General features: G+C 35.2%; 2 protein-coding genes across 6 annotated transcripts in view; one reads left to right on the top strand and one right to left on the bottom strand.

Annotated features, from left to right (window-relative positions):
- The window catches only part of LOC145690430 (S-phase kinase-associated protein 2-like), a 211,071-nt gene that overhangs the window by 93,356 nt on the left and 96,587 nt on the right, over nt 1-21,128 (bottom strand). The gene's annotated exons all lie outside the window — the stretch shown is intronic.
- Nucleotides 1-21,128, top strand: part of LOC145690431 (uncharacterized) — a 42,114-nt gene that overhangs the window by 8,590 nt on the left and 12,396 nt on the right. For 2 of the 4 annotated variants that reach the window (XM_081765300.1, XM_081765301.1), the window contains exons 2-3: nt 9,588-9,741; nt 15,249-15,350. The gene's annotated coding sequence lies outside the window, so the exon portion shown is untranslated. The remainder of the gene's footprint in view (nt 1-9,587; nt 9,742-15,248; nt 15,351-21,128) is intronic. The other 2 variants (XM_081765303.1, XM_081765302.1) reach the window with 2 other exon arrangements.

The raw sequence follows: 21,128 nt of genomic DNA, 5'->3' as shown, positions 1-21,128 counted from the left end.
TTATAGCCGTTAGCATCCTCAGCAAATGAATTTATGACATCTTTAATCTCATGTTTTTTGGAACATGTGACGGGATTGAACTAGGAACTTGTTGTATCACTAAGCCACCGTGTCCCATTAACATAACGAAATATGTATACTCTATATATTGATATGAAATCAGCGATAATCTATCTATTAAAATGCTACAAACACTACAAAAACGGCTGAACTCCAACCTCTAACTTTGGATTTCACACCTTTGATGTACGGTTATTTGTGATTTCACGTTTAAAAAAGACAATATTTTAAAATATGTGTACTTTAAATCAATTATTTAAACATATCTTTTTTTTTTTTTTTCTAGTTTATGTTTTAAAACTATTGTTCAAAGCCTCTGTATTTTACTAAGCCTTCTCCAAAATCAATGCAAATGAGTTGTGCTGCCATGTTTGGAGTTCATTTAAACTATACGTTTGTGAACGTTTATATGATGTGGTCAATCCTTTCGACAATGAGATCTCGGAAACTACAGGCTCTACAAAGATGACGTTTTCACTCATCGATTGCAAATTTTGCGTAGATTGTCCAGTTCTAATTGAATATTTTTAAAAAACATGGCTATTATTTCTTTATTACATTTTTCGGATACACTGAAAGTGTTGAAATTAAAAAAAAAAACTAAAGCATCATATCCTACGCACTAAACATTCCAACATCACATAATTGTATACAGGAGTTTCATATCTCTCAGGCGTTTGTTAAATGGCAAAATTATAATCAAAATGATGGATAACCATTTCTCCAGTCGAACATGAATCTTTATTGTTTGGAGGTTTTGCCCAATGAACACCATATATCATTGACATTATAATTAATTGTGTGTGTAATGTATTTGCTTATTCCATACTGCATGCAAGAAGAAAGAAAACACTGATCATACATGAATTAAAAGCCCCAATCGGAAGTAGGCTCAAATCTTGCAAACGGTGCTAGATATTGAAAAAGTAATCGAAAAAAATATCCCCTTTACGGTATCTCTTGCCTATTTTCATCAAGACGTCTTTCACTTATGTCTGTAAAGGAACATGTACAGATAGATGTGAGGAATGACAAGGAGATTCATGCTCATATGTGAATGATGCGCTGTGTAGAGAGCGCAGGTTCAGGTAGTCTTTCTATTAAAATGCTACAATAGCAATTAAAAGCGACTGAGCTCCAACCTATAATTTTGGCTTTCAAATCTTTCATTTACGGTTATGTGTGATTTCACGTTTAATAGAGACAAACATTTTGAGTTTGTGTACTTTCAATAAATTACTTAACTAGATCTTTTTCATAAAGTGTATGTTTTAAAATTATTGTTTAAAGCCTTTGTATTTTAATAAGCCTTTTCTAAAATCAATGCACGTGAATTGTGCTTCCATCTTCCGAGTTCTTTTAAACTATATGTTGTGGACGTTTATGTGTTTTGTGGTCAATCCTTTCGACAGTGAGATCTAGGGAACTACAGGTTCTACAAAGATGACGTTTTCATTGATTTTTAATTGGAAATTATGGTAGATTGTCTAGTTCTAATTGAATATTTAAAAAAAAATAAAAAAAAACATGGCCATTATTTCTTTATTACATTTTAAAGGGTACACTGGAAGCGTAGCTTTAATTGATAGTAAAGTAAAAAAATACAAAATTAAATTGATTGAAGCTAGTAGTTCTGAAAGGTCAAAAGTCAGTGGCACATTGTTTCTGATTAGACAAGATTCTACATCCTTCTGATACTACCATTGCGTACCAGTAACAATGAGAATTTACACTTTTCTTTCAATATTTTACCAATGATACCTATAGAGTCAAATATTTTGAACTACATAGTGTGGACGCCTTTGAAATTTTCTTCTGACACTCTTTCAGTAGTCTGTAAAGCGCGTGGTGTCGCGTTTTTTTTTTTTTAACAGTGTTTTAAGTATTATAATCAGGGTTGGCTGGTTTGCACGTGGTTTACTAATTGGTTTAAACCAAACAAATGAATAACTGAAACAAGAGAGCTTCCTCGTGGCTAAGCGGTTAGCATGGGCGCCTTTGGCGTAGGAGACCCTGGTTCGATTCCCGGCAGAAGTTCTTATGGCTCGGATTCCACATTAATCAGTAGGTCCGTCTCATATAGCCTTGCTGCTGAAAGAGACGTTAAACTTAAGTAAAATGAAACAAGCATGAATGTCACACACGAATGTCAAGCATGAATGTCTCAATCACAACTGAATGTCAGAAATAATGAAAACTTAATGATGAAATTCCCTCATTTCTCTCAAGCCATCTAGTGTAGCTGTTAGTATGTTGAAAATAACATTAAGTTACTGTTTCTAATTGTTATTTATGCAGTATCATCCATTTATAACGTTAGGCTTATTTTTTAGGCCTAACAACACCTAAACTTTATCATATATAAACAATTTATACTAAACAAATCAATACCAATTAGCAAATACTACGGGGCCGCGGTGGCTCAGTGGTAGAGCGTTCACCTCTGGTGCTTGGGGTCCCGGGTTCGATCCCAGCCCCCGCCAAGTGAACTTTGTGGTGGACAAACACCGTGTGCGTGGGTTTTCTCGGGGTTCTCTCGTTTCCTCCCACTTTCTTCATTCCACCATTTCATTCATTACTCATCTTCACCGTCTCCTTTAGCCTAACCGGCATAACCGTGGGACGTAAAACTCAAAGATTTCATTTAGCAAATACGAGATATGCACTTTAATACCATTTTTTATTCCACATAAACTGATATAAATTATAACGTATATACTGAATCTAGATATCAGAACCAATACATTTTAGAACTCTGTAAAACTTCAAAAACTACAATACAAACAAGCACATTATATATCCTTCTTTTTCTTCTTTTAACAACAATTTTACATTGCAATGATCTGGTAAGTATTATTTCAATTAACACATCTTTCCAATCTCCCAACAGTAGCATAACTCGAAGAAATAAAAATATTAAATGAATAAAAATTAAATTAGAGATACCACGACATTGCTACACGTCTTGCAAATAACAACAGAAATAAAACACTGAACACCTGAACAAGACTGTACTATTCATAAAAATAAATACTTTACATGCTACGTTTCTATCTTCTAACCAAGATCGTCATCAGATATACACTCTAATCTCTGATGAGGATCCTGGTTAAAAGATCGAAACGTAACATGTAAAGTATTTATTTTTATGAATAGTACAGTCTTGATCAGATGTTCAGTGTTTTATTTCTGCAAATTAGAGAGTGAAATTAAACGATTGGTTGTAGTTTCTTATTGTCACAAATGGCAGTATTTTATTGACGAAACACTTAGCTTACTATGGTAGTATACTGGGATATTTGTTGTAACGATATAATTCAGAGCGCGTGGGTTTGAACGAAGAGCGCGATCAGCGGCTGGCGTATCTATAGTAAGCATCTTTGTTCAAGTGAAGTTCTGTTACGGTGTTAAGACTACGATTAAGTAGAGGTGTGTGGACTTTTTTGTGTGTGTGTGTCTGTGTCGCTTTTCGATGTAGAAAACAAAATCTGTTGGAAATCCTGTTTTGGTGCTGCTATTCAGCATCATCTAGTTTTTTTTTTTTTTTCTGTGCGTTGTTACTCGGGACAGGACGTTTGGGCGCCGCCATTTGGGCGCGGACGTTTTGGCGCTGCCATTTGGGCGCCGGACGTTTGGGCGCAAAGCCGTTTAGGCGCCAGACGTTTGGGCGCGAGGTACATAGTAAAAATCACAATTTATGACATATAAAGTAAGCTAGGCACTGAAAACTAAGCGCCAATCAAGATATATACATTTCCTACACTTCTACCTTTATCTCACCTCATTTATCTGTATATTTTCTATCTCTATCTTATTTATTCATCTAAATTAAATAGTTTAATGCGTTTGTGGCATTTGTTGCCTAACCTCGTCATGGATTGATTTTTCGCTTGTTCACGATTCTTGTACTTCTAATCTAATTTTTGTATTATATAAGAAAGCTAGGAAATAAAGGAATCAGACGAACTGTTAATTTTCTTAATGTTAATTAAAACATATTGATTTAATTTTTGTATTTTTTTTAAGAAAGTTAATAATTACATATTTATGAATATTAAAATTTGTTTTCTTTCGTATTACGTTTGCCAAACTCTTCTCTTCCTTAAGTCCAATAAAGAACTACCAATAAAAGATTGCAGCGTAGTCGCTAACACTCTCGCCTTCGGTGCGATCGGTCCCGGGTTCGATTCCCGGTGGGGGCACTCGGTCCAAAAAGTGTAACACGCTCTTTCAGGCCAGCCACCCTGAATGAGGTTTTCCTGGGTTTTCTTCATTCACATCAGGCAAATGCCGGGGTGATACCTAATTTATAGGTCCAGGCCGCTTCCTTCCTTCCCTTTTCCCGGATAGTGTGCTCCCTCAAACGTGACGGGCTAAATGGCTTTAGATGCCGAGATCCCAGGAATCTAAAAATCCTATATCCTAATCGAGTTGAGGGAAAGATATTTTGCATACAGGATGTCTAACACATTGAGTTTAGGAACTGTAGTATGCCGTATTTCTGGTATCATTTTTTTTTTAACATTCCAATATAAAAATCAAAACTTAACACACATTTTTTTCGTCCCATTGTAAGCATTTAATCTGCATTAAAGAAAGTGGCGAAAGAAGAAAAAAACAACGATTTCAAAGTGAAAAATAATAGTTAAGTGTACATATGTTGGTCATTTAGCCACTAGAAATGTGTTTGACATTCACACTTATTGCGTAACTACAGTAGAAGGCCTGCTTTAAGTTTTTTAATGGAATAGGCTCACTATGTATGTAATGCAGTCAATCATACGTAGTCTGGTCGACTTACATTTGGCTTGAAAAGTTATCAAATAAAAAGCACACTTAACTTTCGTTGAAACTTAAATTTACAAAATTTAATTGTTAATTCAGTTTTTATAATTTTGAAATTCCAGTATTTCTAGTATGTAAAACAAAATCCAGTATAATTCAAGGACTTCCACTACAGTAGACACCTTGTGATATCTTAATTCGAACTTTGTACTCAGCGCCTAACATAACGACTTTTTAACTCGCGCCCAAATGTCTGGCGCCCAAATGGCTTCGCGCCCAAACGTCCAGTGCCCAAACGGCGGGGCCCAAACGTCCGCGCCCAAACGGCGGCGCCCAAACGTCACGTACCGTTGTTACTTTCGTCGTTGAATTAACAGAACGAGACGACAAACTAGTAACTAACAATGTTCAGGAACCTTGAGGTTAGGTTGATGCTATGATCGATTTATTTGGTCTAGGAATTAATTCGTGCGGTTGGTACGCACACATTGAAGCTGTAGTACAAACACAAAATATATAAATACCTTAAGAAAAATATTGTCCATCGCTAGCCACCACTTTCGCCCATCTGTCAGGCAATGTACGGATTCCGTGGCGAAAGAAGTCCTCATCCTTGGAAGCGATCCAGTCAGAGACCCATGTTTCGATATCTTCTGAAGAAGTAAACCGCTGTCCAATTAAATCGTTGTTCATGCAATCGAACAAGTAGTAGTCCGAAGGAGCAACGTCTGGTGAATACGGTGGGTGGGGTAAAACTTCCCATCCGACATTTTCTAAATAGGTTTTGACCGGTTTTGCGACATGTGGGCGAGCGTTATCATGTTGAACAATAAGTTTATCATGTCTGTTCTCCCATTCTGGTCGTGTTCTGGCCAGAGCTTGCTTCAAACGCATTAATTGTCGTCGATAACGTTCTCCATTCATAGTTTCACCCGGTTGCAGCAGCTCATAGTACACCACACCTTTCATATCCCACCATATGCACAGCATAACCTTTGCACAGTGAATATCTCGTTTTGCTTGTGATGGACCTGGTTCACCTGGTTTCACCCAGGCCTTTTTTCGTTTAGGGTTCTCGTAATGGATCCACTTCTCATCACCCGTAATAATTCGATGCAGAAACCCCTTTCTGCTCTGTCGTTGAAGCAGCAATTCGCAAATGGTTTTTCGTCTTTCAACGTTTCTGTCTTTCAATTCATGTGGAACCCAATGTGACATCTTTTGAATCATTCCCATGTCTTTCAAGCGTTTGAAGACTGTTGTTTGATCTGCTGCAAGTTGTTCCTGCGTTTGACACGAATCCTGCTCGAGAAATGCTGTCAATTCTTCGTATTGAAATTTTTTTGGCTGTCCAGCTCGCTCTTGGTCTGCCAAGCCGAAATCACCACTTCTAAACCGTGCAAACCACTTCTACACGTTCGCTCAGCTAGAGCATGGTCACCATACACTTCCACCAAAATACGATGACTTTCAGTCGCACTTTTCTGCATGTTAAAGTAATGCAGCAGGACACCCCGCAAAAACATTTTATCAGGCACAAATTGCGCCATGTTCACTTAACTACAAACTGGTGTTGTTGACGCTTTAATCCACTGCCCTATACTACGAACGATACGCGATGACAGGGGTTTGCAACACATGTGTGGATACACGGAACTGTGGGACGAACCGTTCGTTGCGCCATCTCTTGTCCACCCGCACGAATTAATTCCTAGACCAAATATTATTACTAGCTGAACCTGCACTCCCTTCACAGCGCATCATTCGCATATGAGCATATCCTTCTCATTCCTCACAACATCTCAACATGTCCCTTTACAGACACAAGTAAAAGACGTCTTGATTAAATATATATATATATATATATAATAAAATAAAATAAAAAATAATAAAAATAAAAAAAGAAAGATCGACAAGGCGTATCATAAAGGGGGGATTTTATCGATTATTTTTTTCTCAATATCTCGCCTCGTTTGCAAGATTTGAGCCTACTTTCGGTTGGAGTTTCTAATTCATGCATGACCAGTGTTTTCTTTCTTCTTGCATGCAGTATGTATGCAGTATATAAATACATTACATACAATTAATTATAATGACAGTTATATATGGTGTTCATTGGGCAAAACACTCCAAAAATAAAGATAGTTGCTCACGATTACTATTCCCTTGCGCAATAATTACGTACTTAAGGATGTAAACTTGTCCACAGAATACATTTTAGTGTTTTTCATTCTTTCGTAAAAGGAGTATGTAAGAGCTATTCATATCTGGCTATTCTCAATCTTCATGATAATGTTTCTGTTTCTTTTTGTTTCTCTGAGTATTCCGTTTTAAATTATCTGTCGCATTCCCCTACTGCTATATTTCCGTTTGTTTTCTAGACTTCTCAATTCTTCTCGACATTCTGTGTTCGGAAACCTGTTGAAGACTTTGTAAACCATTTCTTTTCTTACTTTGCATTATGTTCGGACTTGACATCTGTATAATATTGCTTTTAGCACTTTTCATTGGCTTAGTGACTAGCTCGCATGCCTTTAATACACAAGGTGCCTGGTGTGATCTATATAGTTTTAACAGTAGTATCAAAAATAAATTGCTCTATAGACAAAAAAGCAAACTCTTGAAACATATATTTTGTGTGTTTACACACGTTCTGAACATGTGCAGACCATATAAATTTCGTACAGTACAAAATATTTCGTCGTTCTAGTAACTGCGGGCTTTAAAATATTTTTCTTATGTATAATTCAATAGAGTACAAAATTAAAATCAAACATTGAGTATTTTTTTAACTGAATATTCTTGTATTAATAAAAACCACAGTACAAAATAAAAAAAATTGACACGTCATAATGATATTGAAAACAAATTGTAGAAAGCTGCTCTATGGCAAGAAAAAATACTCATCGTTCCAGAAGACCTTTCATAATTTGGAAGATTCTATGTAAAGAAAAGGCAGAAGAATAAAAACATTTTACTATTTACAACTTTGTTTAATTTGTTTTTTTATCCCATCACATTGAGCACATTGGTCCGAGAGTAGATTTTTTACAAAACCGTTATGAAAAATTACAGAATCAAAGTGACGTGTTCTACTTTTCAGAATATCTAGTACCGTTAGAGATACAACTCCTGTAAAATTCTCAGAATTTTTAGGATTAGTGTTTCTGAGACTAAAAAATAATAAATAAATAAATAAATAAATAAGAAGAATGGAATCAAGATGTTAGCTACGGAAGTTAAAACATGAACATTCTTCAAGTAACCTCTTAAACTCAGAAGTGGGAGTTCTTCTTTTCCGGGAATAGTGCTGATCAACACTAAAAAAAGGATCAAAATTTTTGAAATTGGTATTTTTAATATTTTGCTGAAAATCATACATAAGAAATGGTACCTGAGACGCCTTCTTTGGCAGCCTCTGTCTTGGGCAAGGAATTATTTTGGACAAAACATTAAAAAAGATACGAATTTCTTAATTTTTCATGAATTTTAACATGAGTTAAATTAAATAGCACCTGAGACTATCAAGGTAACACCCTTTGGTCTAAATTGATATGGACTATGCCGTTAGAATTTTAAACTCTTGTCTTTAAAATATATAGTGTATTAATGGTTTAACTCTAGTAGTACTTTTTTGGGGTCGCGGTGGCTCAGTGGTAAGAGCGTTCATCCCTGGTGCATTGGGCCCTAGGTTCGATCCCAGCTCGCGCCAAGTGAGCTTTCTGGTAACGACACTGTGTGCTTGGGTTTTCTCGAAGTCCTCCCGTTTCCTCCCACCTTCATTCCACTGTTTCATTCATTTCTCATCATCACCGTCTCCTTTAATGTAGGCGGCCTAATTGTGGGACGTAAAGATTTTATTTGTAGTAGTATTTTTAAAATTGAATTTCTAGAAATAAGGACAGATTCGTTAAAGAGCTCATTTCCATTATTTTTTCGTTTAAGAATCGGGAGAGGCTGTGAATCAAACCAATCATATTGAAATTTTACATCCCCCCTTTTTCTCTTCAATGTAAGAATATCTGTTTATAAGAAGGTAAAGCGAGACACGTGTTCTTTTCCGTGTTAGCGCTCTGGTACTTTCCCAATACACACTGTATTTGCCCTTGGATTGCATATTAATATGAAATTATTGTATAAATACAATAAGTATACTCACTCAGTTCCCAGCCTTATTACTGTTTGCAATTCCATCATTTCACAACCTCGACTATCCAGAAAATGACAACTATTCATTTAAATTTACTATTATAGTAAAAGATGTGTTACTAAAGGAAGAATTGATTTTTTTCTGGCGACGCGATTTTAATAAGTGCTACTTATTTCACAAATACGGATAATCTAATGAAGTGTTTTAAAATATATACAGCTATTATGAAATTAATAAGTATTTTTCAGATGTATGTACATACATTCCATACCTTTGACTGCGGGGTGGATGGTGGAAGAAGAGGAACACAATGTTCACGTTCATCAGAAGGCCACGTGCATAAGTGTGGTGGGAGAAAACTTGTTTTGATCTCCTATCAACTTATTTGGAGTGAACCATAGGGTAGTCGAAAGAGTAGTGAAATTCGCACACAGATATTCAGTATTATTTATATACTATTATTCTCCGAGCTCAGTCTTCAGTGATATTTAGAAATTTCTTAGCACTTTTAGCCTTAAGAGTATGAGAGAGTGAGAGAACTAACATTGTTTTTGCTCAAAATTTAATTTTACTTCTTTTATGTACTTTCTAGAACAAACAGATATTTTGGGTTAATACAAGTAAAATGGGAAGTGCTGCTACCGACCTACCTCTGCTGCAGTATAAACTCAGCATAATTCACACCAAAATATGCATAACGAAACATTGTAGGCTGCTGTTTGATTCAGCTATCACTAAGTCCTAAGGTAAGGTTTTACAAATCAATATTACTTTAGTTTTGAGTTTACTGTGGGCTATTATGTTTGTAGATTTACGATTTGCCACCATTTTAATATTGACGTGTATGATGCCTCGTTTGATTCCTAATTGGCCACAGAATATCTGGTGTTGATCTGGCTTTGTGAGGCAATTTCGAGACCTGCTTTAAAGTAGAGATATCGGACTTGAAAAAAAAAAAAATATCCAGAAATAATGGCTTTGAAGTTAGTTGCGTTGACGCTGCAACGTCTAGTTGAACGTTCGTTTGGTTTGTCGTAACATTTCATTTATCGCCGCAGCGCCAGAAAAGTTAATTTAGATTGATTTATGTACGAAGAGGGCAACGTTATTCTAATCGTGTGAGTTTTTGTAAGCTAGTATTCAGTTACTACTTCATCTTTCTTCAGGGACGTTGGTAGAGCAAAATTTTTCTGAGGTACGAAGTTATTGACTGTTTGAAAACTTTCTTCTACGCTCATGCTGCAAATGTGTTTTCCCTATATTCATTTGTATAATTTTTGTATATTCGTCACTGCTTCTCAATTGAATTCTTCATGTGGCGAAAGATATGTTTCGTGATTTTTTTAAGTCGTTTTAACTAGTAGGTAGTATTACAGCTGGGTACTAGAGCTCCTCCGTGGCTAAGCGGTTAGCGTACGCGCCTTTGGCGTGGGAGACCCGGGTTCGATTCCCGGCGGGAGCTCATGTGGTTCGGATTACACGTTAATCAGTAGGTCCACGTCTCATATAGCCTCGCTGCTGAACGGGACGTTAAACTCAAAATCATACATACAATCATTATACAACTGGGTATTAAATTCAGGGAATCCTGATGGGTTGAGCTCCCGCACCAATTATAGGGCGAGCCGCAGCCTTCCTTACTAAATCCCTCAGTTGAACCTAAACACCATTGGTCTTAAATACTTCTATATAAAAATATGTGTGTTTTGTAGTAATAGTTTTAGCAGATGATACACTAATAATATTTACGTAGTATTGGTTGCTTACTTTTGTTTGTGTGGTTGATATGTAGAGTATTTATTTAATACTTAATTTATTAAAATTAATTACTGCCATAAGGTAGATGACTTAAGCTACAATCTCGTGTGAAGATAACATTTGGTCGAGGGCCGCTCAACTAAATAATATAACTAACCTTACGTTGTTACTAACCTTATAATATAAACTAACTAAACGAATACAGTGTCAATGTATTTATCACAGTTATAAGGTTTTGGGAATTGAAAACCCGGTCGCTGCTGTGAACCATGTAAGGGATTAATCTAAAGTTATTTGTGTGTGTATAGTCTCCTAAAAAGATGTATGGATCATTATTTTTTCATAAGAAAACTCCGTAATACATGTTACCTGAGTAGTCGCTGCGTTAACTACAAGACAATGATAATTTCATGTTTGTCCAAGATGGCCCTCTGCTTACCGGCACCTTGGGGTTAGAAAGTTCTGAATGAAAATTTGCCTTTGCGTTGGATTGGCCGCTCAGTACATCAAACACATGTTCCTGAGATATTGGTCAATAAGAATTTCCAGATATAATATCAGGTAACTTCTGCTGAAGATACGCCAACTTGCTAATAACTTAGTCAAATTCCAATATATTCATCCTCCACGCTGGTCCGCGCGTTTCTCAGTGGTAGAGCGTTGACATTTGAATGCACTAAGGTGGCTCGGATTCCACCGTAAACTGTAGGTCCACATCTGATATAGCCGGTCTTGAAAGGGATGCTAAGCGTCAGTTCAACCAATCAACACATCTTCTTCCAATTGTATAAGTTTTCAGCCGTATTATGAAGATTCCCTTTCTTTAAAACTTTGAAAGTGTATGTTTCTTTTTTGACTCGCCTTTATATATCTTCAAGAGGGAAAGTTACCTTCTGTTTTTGAAACGGAGAAAATTACATAATTTATTCTTTCTTGTTATGTATGAGGCTTCATTGCTTACTTGGGCTTTACTTCAAACCTCATTGTTAGTAAATTAATATATGTTTTATTATTATTATTATTATTTTCAATTTTCTATAATAAAAGTTCCACATAAGAAGATATACGTATTACATCAAATAATATTAAAGAGATACACACTTCTTTCGTTTGAACGGACTAAAAGAGGGCAGTGTCGGTCTGATGTTGCAGATTGTCCGTAAGTTCCGATAGTAAGTCTGCAGTGGTTATATCTACAATTACATTTACAATTACATTACAAAGGAAAAGGAATTACTGTTTTTTAGTCCACTACTGAATCTGACATTGTCAAATACTTGGTACATTGTAAACTATAATACAGTAAATTCAACGTATGTAGTTTATAATCAGGGGCTTTGAAACTGAATTGGCTGCTCCAGATTTTGTTTGTTCCTTCCGAAATCCGTTAAATCGAGGTTCGCGTGGCATAAGTATAATGTGTTACAGTTGGGACTCGTAAGCCTAAAGCGGGACACAATTATCGAACATGTACAGATCGCCGGCTCCTTGTACCTATATTTGCGTATGGAGCAATTTATAAAGAACAATAGAAAGAAGTACGTATATTCATGAGCGAAAATTCCAGTGAAAATTTACACCATAAATATATGAAACAGAAAACTTGTAACATCAGCATGTTGAACAGAGGTTATGAACCACTGAACCGATGCGAATATGAAAAATTTTAGCGATAGAACAATACTAATGTTTTGATAGTCAGAGGTACACATCGTGTATCAATATTTAACAGAAGTCCTGAAGAATTTCTGTCACACATTTTCTAAATGTTTCTGGAGAATTTGGTGTCCCGCCATATAATGCATCTCTCTTAGTCGTAATTCGGGACGCTGAATATTTTCTTAAAATTCGGGACGTCCTGCCTACTTCGGGACAGGTGGCAACCTAGGACAATACGTGAAGACACGTCTTGCAGGTGTAAAAGCACGTCAATAGTTTGGTTCTATTCTTTCTGAATGTGGCTAACAATTTCAGCGTTTTACTTTCAGTCGCCTTTTACAGAACATTTAGCAAAACAGTGTTTGTAATTTAACGTGTCTCAAAAGATAAGTATAAATATAGGATAATCATCTTACAACATGAGAAAATTTTCCATCATCTTACCTACATGAGACAGTTTTCTTCTTTAATGCTTCTTAAATTAAACAACGAAGTATAATGAAAACGGACCCACACCAAACACAATTGATTGTCCACCATCAGGGTTGGCTGGTTTAAACCACGGTGGTTTAAACCAGCTGTTAAAAAAAAACCTGGTTTAAACCAAAAGACGAAAAATGTTCTTAAAAGTGTAAGTGTATGTAAAATCTTGATAAACATACATTTGTGGTTATCACGTTTCACTCCCGTATATTATTCGTATTGTATTCAGACCTAAATTCCCCATTCATTACTCAAAAAGATTATTCTACAAAAGCAACTTTTTTTTTTTTTTTTTTTTTTAATAAGTTTATGAATGTTTGTTTTGTGATTTTTTATAGTTTATTATTATTGGTATGTAATTGCAATCAAAGGAAAATTCTAAATATTGTTTCGTTTCAATAATGTTACTATTGATAAAATACATCGAAATGCCGTACTTTGTGTGTGTGTGTGGGGGGGGGGGGGGGAAGGGTGGTCATACAAACCCTAAGAGGCATTTAGTGAAATGAGAAGTATCTTTGGTATCTATTTATGTATAAATGAGTGAGCCAAAGTGGACTCAAATAATTCGTATCTTTATTCACTTTTCTTACTGATATGCAAATTAAGTCGTCGTATTTCTTTAACTTGGACTAACAAAAGTCGTTGTTAACTAACTTGGACTAAATTAGTTCTTCTGTACTCTGTATAACTTTGAAATTGCCTGTATGTAATTCTGTATAATGATTTCACTTCTGCAACTGCTTATCTTTTTGTCCTTCTGAAATGACTCTTGACAATTATATTAACAAGTAGACCTACTTAAAGATCAGTACAGCGTATTTTTATCAGGACTGCTTCGTGAGTGAGTCGGCAGACGTATCACATTTGTGGCCAATTTAGTCCTGGTTCCAAGTTCAAATGGAGGACAATTTCTCTCGGATGTAAGTCGAGAAGCGGTTTGGATTCCGCTTTAAGCTTATGTAACCCATTCCAGGATAACCCGGTTGTTGCGTAATAACACCAAGGCTAAACAAACTTATTTCTGTCCATATATGATATGAATACATAGAGCAAATTATTTAAACCAAAAAAATACTGCTTTAAACAAAAAACAAACAAACATAAAAAAAACTATTTTTTGTTTTTTTCAATAATAACCATGGATTTTGCCAACCCTGTCCACCATATACAAACCTAGATTGGTGGAAACAAGGAGAAAGATAATTCATTGGACCATATTAGTGTTTTCCAATTGTCGGAAGTTCATAATTTATGTCTTCGGTAACAGTTCCCAACCCGCCAATAGTGTAAATACGAAACACACAATTGTTCAAGAAATATAAAGAATACACAGGCAGTTAGATGAAAATAAGTGCAGCTCATCTTCGCATATGATGCATAAAAAGAATATGTGTATCGAGTAATAAAAGTAGTGGAGCTCAAGTACTCATGTAATTCTCTAAACAATGAACTCGAGGGATATGCAAGGATATTTTAATTGCTAATCTTACTTTCTCATGGGGGCGCAGTGGCTAAGTGGTAGAGTGTTCACATCCGGTGCTTGGAGTCCCTTGTTCGATCCCAGCTCGCACCGTGTGGACTTTGTGATGGACAACGTGCTCGTCGGTTTTCTCGGGATTCTCCCGTTCCTCCCACTTTCTTCATTCCACCATTTCATTCATTTCTCATAATCACCGTCTCCTTTAGCCTAACCGGCATAACCGTGGGACGTAAAACTCAAAGATTTCATTTCATTTTCTTACTTCCTCATCCACTTTTAGTAGGAGTTTCGAATGTAAGGATAGTAAAGGTTAATACAACATTGATGATAGTTTGATATATAGATATTGTAAAGAAATAAGTACAGTGAACCCACCACTTCTTTTCAGTTAATAATTTCGATTCACACTGTGACCTTTATCGACATTCCGTGTGTCTGTTTACTGGAATCTGTTTACCTGTAGGACACATCATTTTACCTACACATATGTAATGCCCTGTAAAATAAAAAGTGAGACCGCAGAATATACTTAAAACACTCACTGTTGTTTGACGATCACTTTTGTTTTTTTAAAATATGTTGTTCTCTTTATAAACGTTAAAGAACCGTGGCAGTTCTTTCGTAAGATTTGGTAAGGAGTTTGCAAGTTTTGAATTTTGTATATATATATTTTTTTCTTTTTCGCATTTTTTTTTTTTTTAAATCAATCTTTTGAGGTCGAATGTCGATAAAGGTTGATCGAAATCATTAATTGAAATAAAGATAACTTCAAGGTAAGTGTACTGTACTTATGTATTATGTATCCTGTAGCTTTAATCAATAAATATTTTAATGAGATATTGTAATAAGCACTTATGTTTTCTCCTTTAGGAATACCATGTATGAAAATAAAGAACGAAGAAAGAAATTGCATGGAATTCATGGCTCCAGTAATTAAAGCAGGCAGTTATAACTGGATAAGAAGTGTACAAGGTAATAGAATTCTACTATATTAATGTGTTAATTGTTAAACGCAAATGCTCCGACAGAAGGTAAGGATGACGATATAAAGAAAAGTTTTTACGAAGTAAAACGGGTATTTGATCAATTTCCACGATGCATATGAAAATTCTATTAGGGGATTTCAATGTAAAAGTAGGACGAGAAGACATTTGCAAATTGATTAAAGGGATCGAAAGTTTGCATAAGGAAAGTAATGATGACGGCGTTAAACTCAAGAACTTTGGAACGTCCAGAAACCTTATCGTAAAGAGTACAAAATTCCCACATTGCGACATACATAAATATACTGTGATTTCAACGTACCATAATACTGCAAAGTATGGATACATTAAAATATCTACTAATACTTTCAACAAAGTGGACACTTTCAGATATCCAGCGTCAATATCAACAGACAAACATTATGTCCACGAAGAAACTAAATACCGACAGAAAGCAGGGAATTCATGTTATTATTCACTCCAAACTCGTCGCAAATTTATCGAAGAATTTGAAGCTTAAAATATGTAAAACGATAATTATGCCAGTTATGCTGAATGACTGCAAAACACGATCACTTACTTTGAGGAAAGAACGCAGACTGAAAGTATTTGCAAATAAAATCCTGAGGCGAATGTTCGAGCGAAAGAGGGATAGGAATGAGGAATGTCGGTAACGTCGTAAAGGAAAACTTTGTAATTTACTTAACTTTACTAGGGTCATTGAGTCTAGGAGGTTCAGATCACCAGATCATGTACCCATAATGGAAGAAAGTGGGAGCGCCTTCAAAATTTTAACTGGAGATCTATTGGCAAAAAGACCATTAAGAACACCTGGGCACAGATGGGAGGACAAGATTAAGGATTATCTAAAACTTACTTTTAAGTTCTTTGAGAGATCCCAACTTTCTGATTTAATCTTGTAGTCTTCTACTGGCTGAGAAATTGATTTAAATCAGATACCATTTGAACTTTGTGTGTACTTCACTTTCTTCACCGACAAAACCGATCCAGTGTGAGCCGACAACAGTTTTATGAATATGTGCAGAAAACTCGAAATTCCATCATATCACTGATTATTGTTTTGAAGGAAGATGCCTTTACGAGAAGAGATTATTTTCTACTAGTAGTGTCCAAATAAGTCGAAACGAGACCAAAACTAAAATGAATATAAATTTCTGTAACATGAGACGGATGATTATTTTAAATTAGCATCATGGCGTGTGTCATTGACATTTTACAATATTCGTCTTGTTTAAAGTGACTTTCTTATACTGTATATAGTTCCCGGAGACAGTGACAAATTACTTTTGGCAAAACTCTGTAATACAAATCAATCGACGGATCGAAGAATAACATTATACTATGTAGCAGGGTTGGCAAAAATCATGGTTTTTTATTGAAAAAACCAAGTTTTTTTGGTTTAAACTCGGTTTTTTTTGTTTAAACCAGGTTTTTTTGGTTTAAATAATTTACTCTATGTATTTATATTAGATATGAACAGAAAGGTTATGCTGGAATGGGTCACATAAACTTAAAGCGGAATCCAAACCGCTTCTCGACTTACATCCAAGAGAAATTGTCCATTTGGACACGAAACCTGGACTAATTGGTCACAAATGCGATTGCCGATTCACTCACGAAGGATTCCTGATAAAAATACGTTGTACTGATCTTTACATAGGCCTGCTTGTTAATATAATTGTCAAGAGTCATTTCAAAAGGACAAAAAGATAAACAGTTACACAAGTAAAAACATTATACCAGAATTATATATAAATCGGGAAACTCCCGCCTTAGCCATTGGGGAAATCCTGTTATTACTTTAAATGTATTTGTATGTAAAATTTTAAGGTCAACGTATCATAGTCACTACGCTAAAACTGAGGTATTAAATTACAAATTTGGTATGTAGATATCATTCAATAAAATTAAAGTCAAATCCAAGTTGATGTCGGAAGCTACGTATGCAATTGATAATTTTTTCCAATTTTTATCAATATATTTAAGCAACCTTGACTTCTTTATAGAACAACAGGCATTCATTGATTGATTGATTGATTTTGAGTTTATCGTCCCGTTCAGCAGCGAGGCTATATGAGACGTAGACCTACTGATTAACGTAGAATCCGAACCACATGAGCTCCCGCCGGGAATCGAACCCGGGTCTCCCGCAACAGGCATTCATTCAAGTAGAAATATATAATTTGGTTTCATTTCGTATGTTTAGGCTTAACATACTTATGAAATACCAAGGTTATCACGGAGAAGACTTTCGCTTAAAGGGACACCTCGAATCGCTACTTGGTTTACACTTGAAAGATGGGTTGTGGTTCGACCGAGAATTGAACACGGGACCCCTTGATTAAAAGGTGAAAAGTAGATAAACGTAATGCGGATGATTTGATATGTGGAAACATACCACGAAGTTCGCACAATTTAAAGCATTTTTCGTTCTTTTTTTCTTTTCTTTTTCTTTCTTTTTTATTGTTTAAACCAGTTGGTTTTTTTTGAAAAAAAAACAGCTGATTTAAACATGGTTTAAACCACCTTGGCTTAAACCAGCCAACCCTGCTATGTAGCAGTCAAAAGGCAGACACCAAGGTCAAACACGACGAATTTAGGCCTGTACTTCTTGGCAGATCATTTATTTCATACTGCCATTTTACATATAGAAGTACTATCGACAAAAACTAGATAGAAATATGATAGACCACGTATATCAGGCAGTGAGATTATAGCTTAACAATTGTAAACTAAATTATCGTTGTTTTAAAACAATATTAATTTTCATTCGAGATAAAATTTTAGTTTCTTCTCTTTCTAAATTAGAAGAAAAAGAAACATTCGAATTTGACAAGATTCAAATAAAAATTTAACAAAGTAACAAAGTAACTTACTCGTTATTCCAGCACAACATAAATAAACAAAGATGACGAAAAGGTTATTCTTAGAATAATAGACTCAATAATGGCACGTGAAAAATCGAAATTAAATTCCAAACTTAAACGTAAAATATCGGTCAATCCAAGAATGGCATATTTCTGGGGGCAATGATTATCTATTTGGACAAAGTTAGTCACAGAAATTTGTCTCAAATAAACACTTGTTACAATCAGAAATGATCTGTAACAACTTAATCAAAAACGTTAGTGTACTGGACCTAAACTTTCTTTTTATTTATTTATTTATTTATTTATTATTATTATTATTATTAATTTATTTTATTTTTATGTGCTTCTATTGTCCGCACAGTTTAGTGGCTCACCATGTAATAACTATAAGAGTATTTTTTAAAAAAGTCCTAAGTCCTCTAATGACTGCGAAAATTGTATTCCATCGACGCATATATATATATATATATATATATATATATATATATATATATATATATATATATAATCTTGCGTCTCCCATGTGCAGATTCGCAATAGCGGCGTATAATTTTGACTATACATATATTGTGCTAAGTACATAATTAACTTCTATTCTGTTGTGATGTTTTCATTTTTACTTGGTGTCACGAGAGCATTTGTTTTGTGACCACCAGGAAGTGTGAGAGCTTGAAGGAACGATAACAGACGAATAGCACTGATGGTTAGGGATCGAATGCGCAAGGACGGGCGCTTTTTATGGCCAATGACACTTTAAAATGCGCATGGGAATTATACTGTATATTGAGCGGAAGCAAGTGAGTAGTAGCCTACACAGGTTAAGGCAATGGGTGGATTTATATTTACAGTGGATGTGACTTAAAAATGCATTTTCCTCTTGTTGCTATACAATTTATAAAACACTTATTGCCAAAATTGTCCTTAATTGAATATCTTCTGTAACAGATATAGACGATACAACGTTAGCATTGTAACAGTTATGCAGGCCGTATATAAAAATTTGAACAGAGTGGATCAGTCTTTTCCTCTAGCCATTCATGAACATATTAGGTTTAGTAGAAATGATGACACGAAATGTAAAAGAAGATACTTTTAGTTGAATTAACAGTCTTGTTTGAATTTAGTGTTCCTAATTTTATATTTTTAAACATTTGAATGATTCTTCTTTTCCTGGAGTCACTCTCTAGTTTCTGATTCAGCCATAATGTATTTTGTCTGTTTCTGTTTTTAATTCTCTTGTTTTTCTTTCTCTTCCACCAAATCGGCTTAATTCATGTGCACATTCTTATTGGTATGTAGTGATGAGCTAGTTTCACATTAATAGATTTTTAAAGCAACTATTTGAAGGGCGTTTCAGTCTTTTGAGTTGATAATACTCTAAAACCGTGTAATTTTCCCCTATATATATATATATGCATTAAATGCAAGGGTGCAAGGGAAACTACTGTGTAAGGTGAGGAAAAAATAGTGTTTTTAAAAAAAGTCAGTTTTGTTGATTTATTTAAATCTATTTTTTAAAATTTAAATCAGGCATTTTGTCTTTCATAATCCGAATCGTAAGCTGATAAAATATAACTGGAAAATAGAATTCAATGTAAATGACCTTTTGATAGGTAAACTTCCGGATTGAGGTTGTATTTAAATCGTTGTCCTTGTGTAATTTAATTTTATCTATTTATATGTAATGTAATTTTTAGGTATCACGTTTAGTTCGCAACGGAAGGAGTCAGGAATGCGCAAAGAAGAGTCTGTCGGGACCTTATTTGGATGTATTATCCTCGATTCCTAGTACTTACCCGGAGGTACTGAGTAAACTTTTGTTAGGATGGCCGACCCCAGAATTCGAATCCATTCTGAATTGTAGTCGAATTTTAGACCAATGCTTACCAACTGAGTCACTACCACTAAGCAGGGGTGCCGAAAGAACTAGTGGAAAAATCACTCAGACCTGAAGATGTCGCTAAATCATGGCCAAATACTCTTGAACAAAAATTCAACGCCTAATTACTAAAGTGCAAGCTTAACCCTTGCAGTGCCTAGGTATTTTTTGTAACGCGGACTACCAATGGGGGGAGGGGGGCATTTTATGCCCACCTTTTAAGAATAAATCCATCTTGCAAAAGAAACAAAGTAGAAACTCTGTCACAACTCTAGAGGGGACTAAAGTGAGCAGTACACAGGATAAGATTAACAGCTATTTATAATGCTGCCACTTCTGAATGTCAGTCACATCTCCTACCAACTTTGTGTCCACCTACTTAAAATAGCAAATTTTATGAGACACACTAATGTCCAGTTTGAACCCCGTAAGGTATACGCTTTAGCTAAACATGTTGAGGAATAAAATATTTTCGTACAATTTTAAAGCAACGATTAGAAGACTAATACTGAGGTGGGCACAAAGTACCTCCCCGTTGGTAGTCCGAGGGTTAATACAGACAAAAATAAGCTTTAACTCCGGTTTACTTCTTGGCTTACATGCTATGCCCAAGGCTTCAGAAGTAGAGCTTTACAGTGGAAGACTGTCATTCCGCAATAGAGTTTGCTGAACAATCATATATGATACGTTCTTCTTACCTACAGTAGTTAAGTTTGAAGCTAAAACTTGACCATTTTCAACTGTCATGTTTTCTAATGAAGTATTGCAAAGTTTGTCTGTAGTTGAGTGGTAAAAATCGCAAGAAAAGCTTATTGACGATAACGTGCTGCAAACAGTTCTTCAGCTTGTAACTGCCTCTACTTCATCAGCAGGAATAGAAAGATTAATTAATTAATTAATTAATTAATATTATTATTATTATTTTCACTTTCGATGTAGCTCATTCAAAAATAAGAGATCGTTTAAGCACGGAAAAAGGCGTCAGAGTTTTTTTTTT

Source organism: Thermobia domestica, chromosome 7, assembly GCF_964235325.1.
Source record: "Thermobia domestica chromosome 7, izTheDome1.hap1.1, whole genome shotgun sequence".
NCBI lineage: Eukaryota > Metazoa > Arthropoda > Insecta > Zygentoma > Lepismatidae > Thermobia > Thermobia domestica.
The sequence above is the reverse complement of the archived record's forward strand: the minus strand, read 5'-3'. Positions and strand labels throughout refer to the sequence as shown.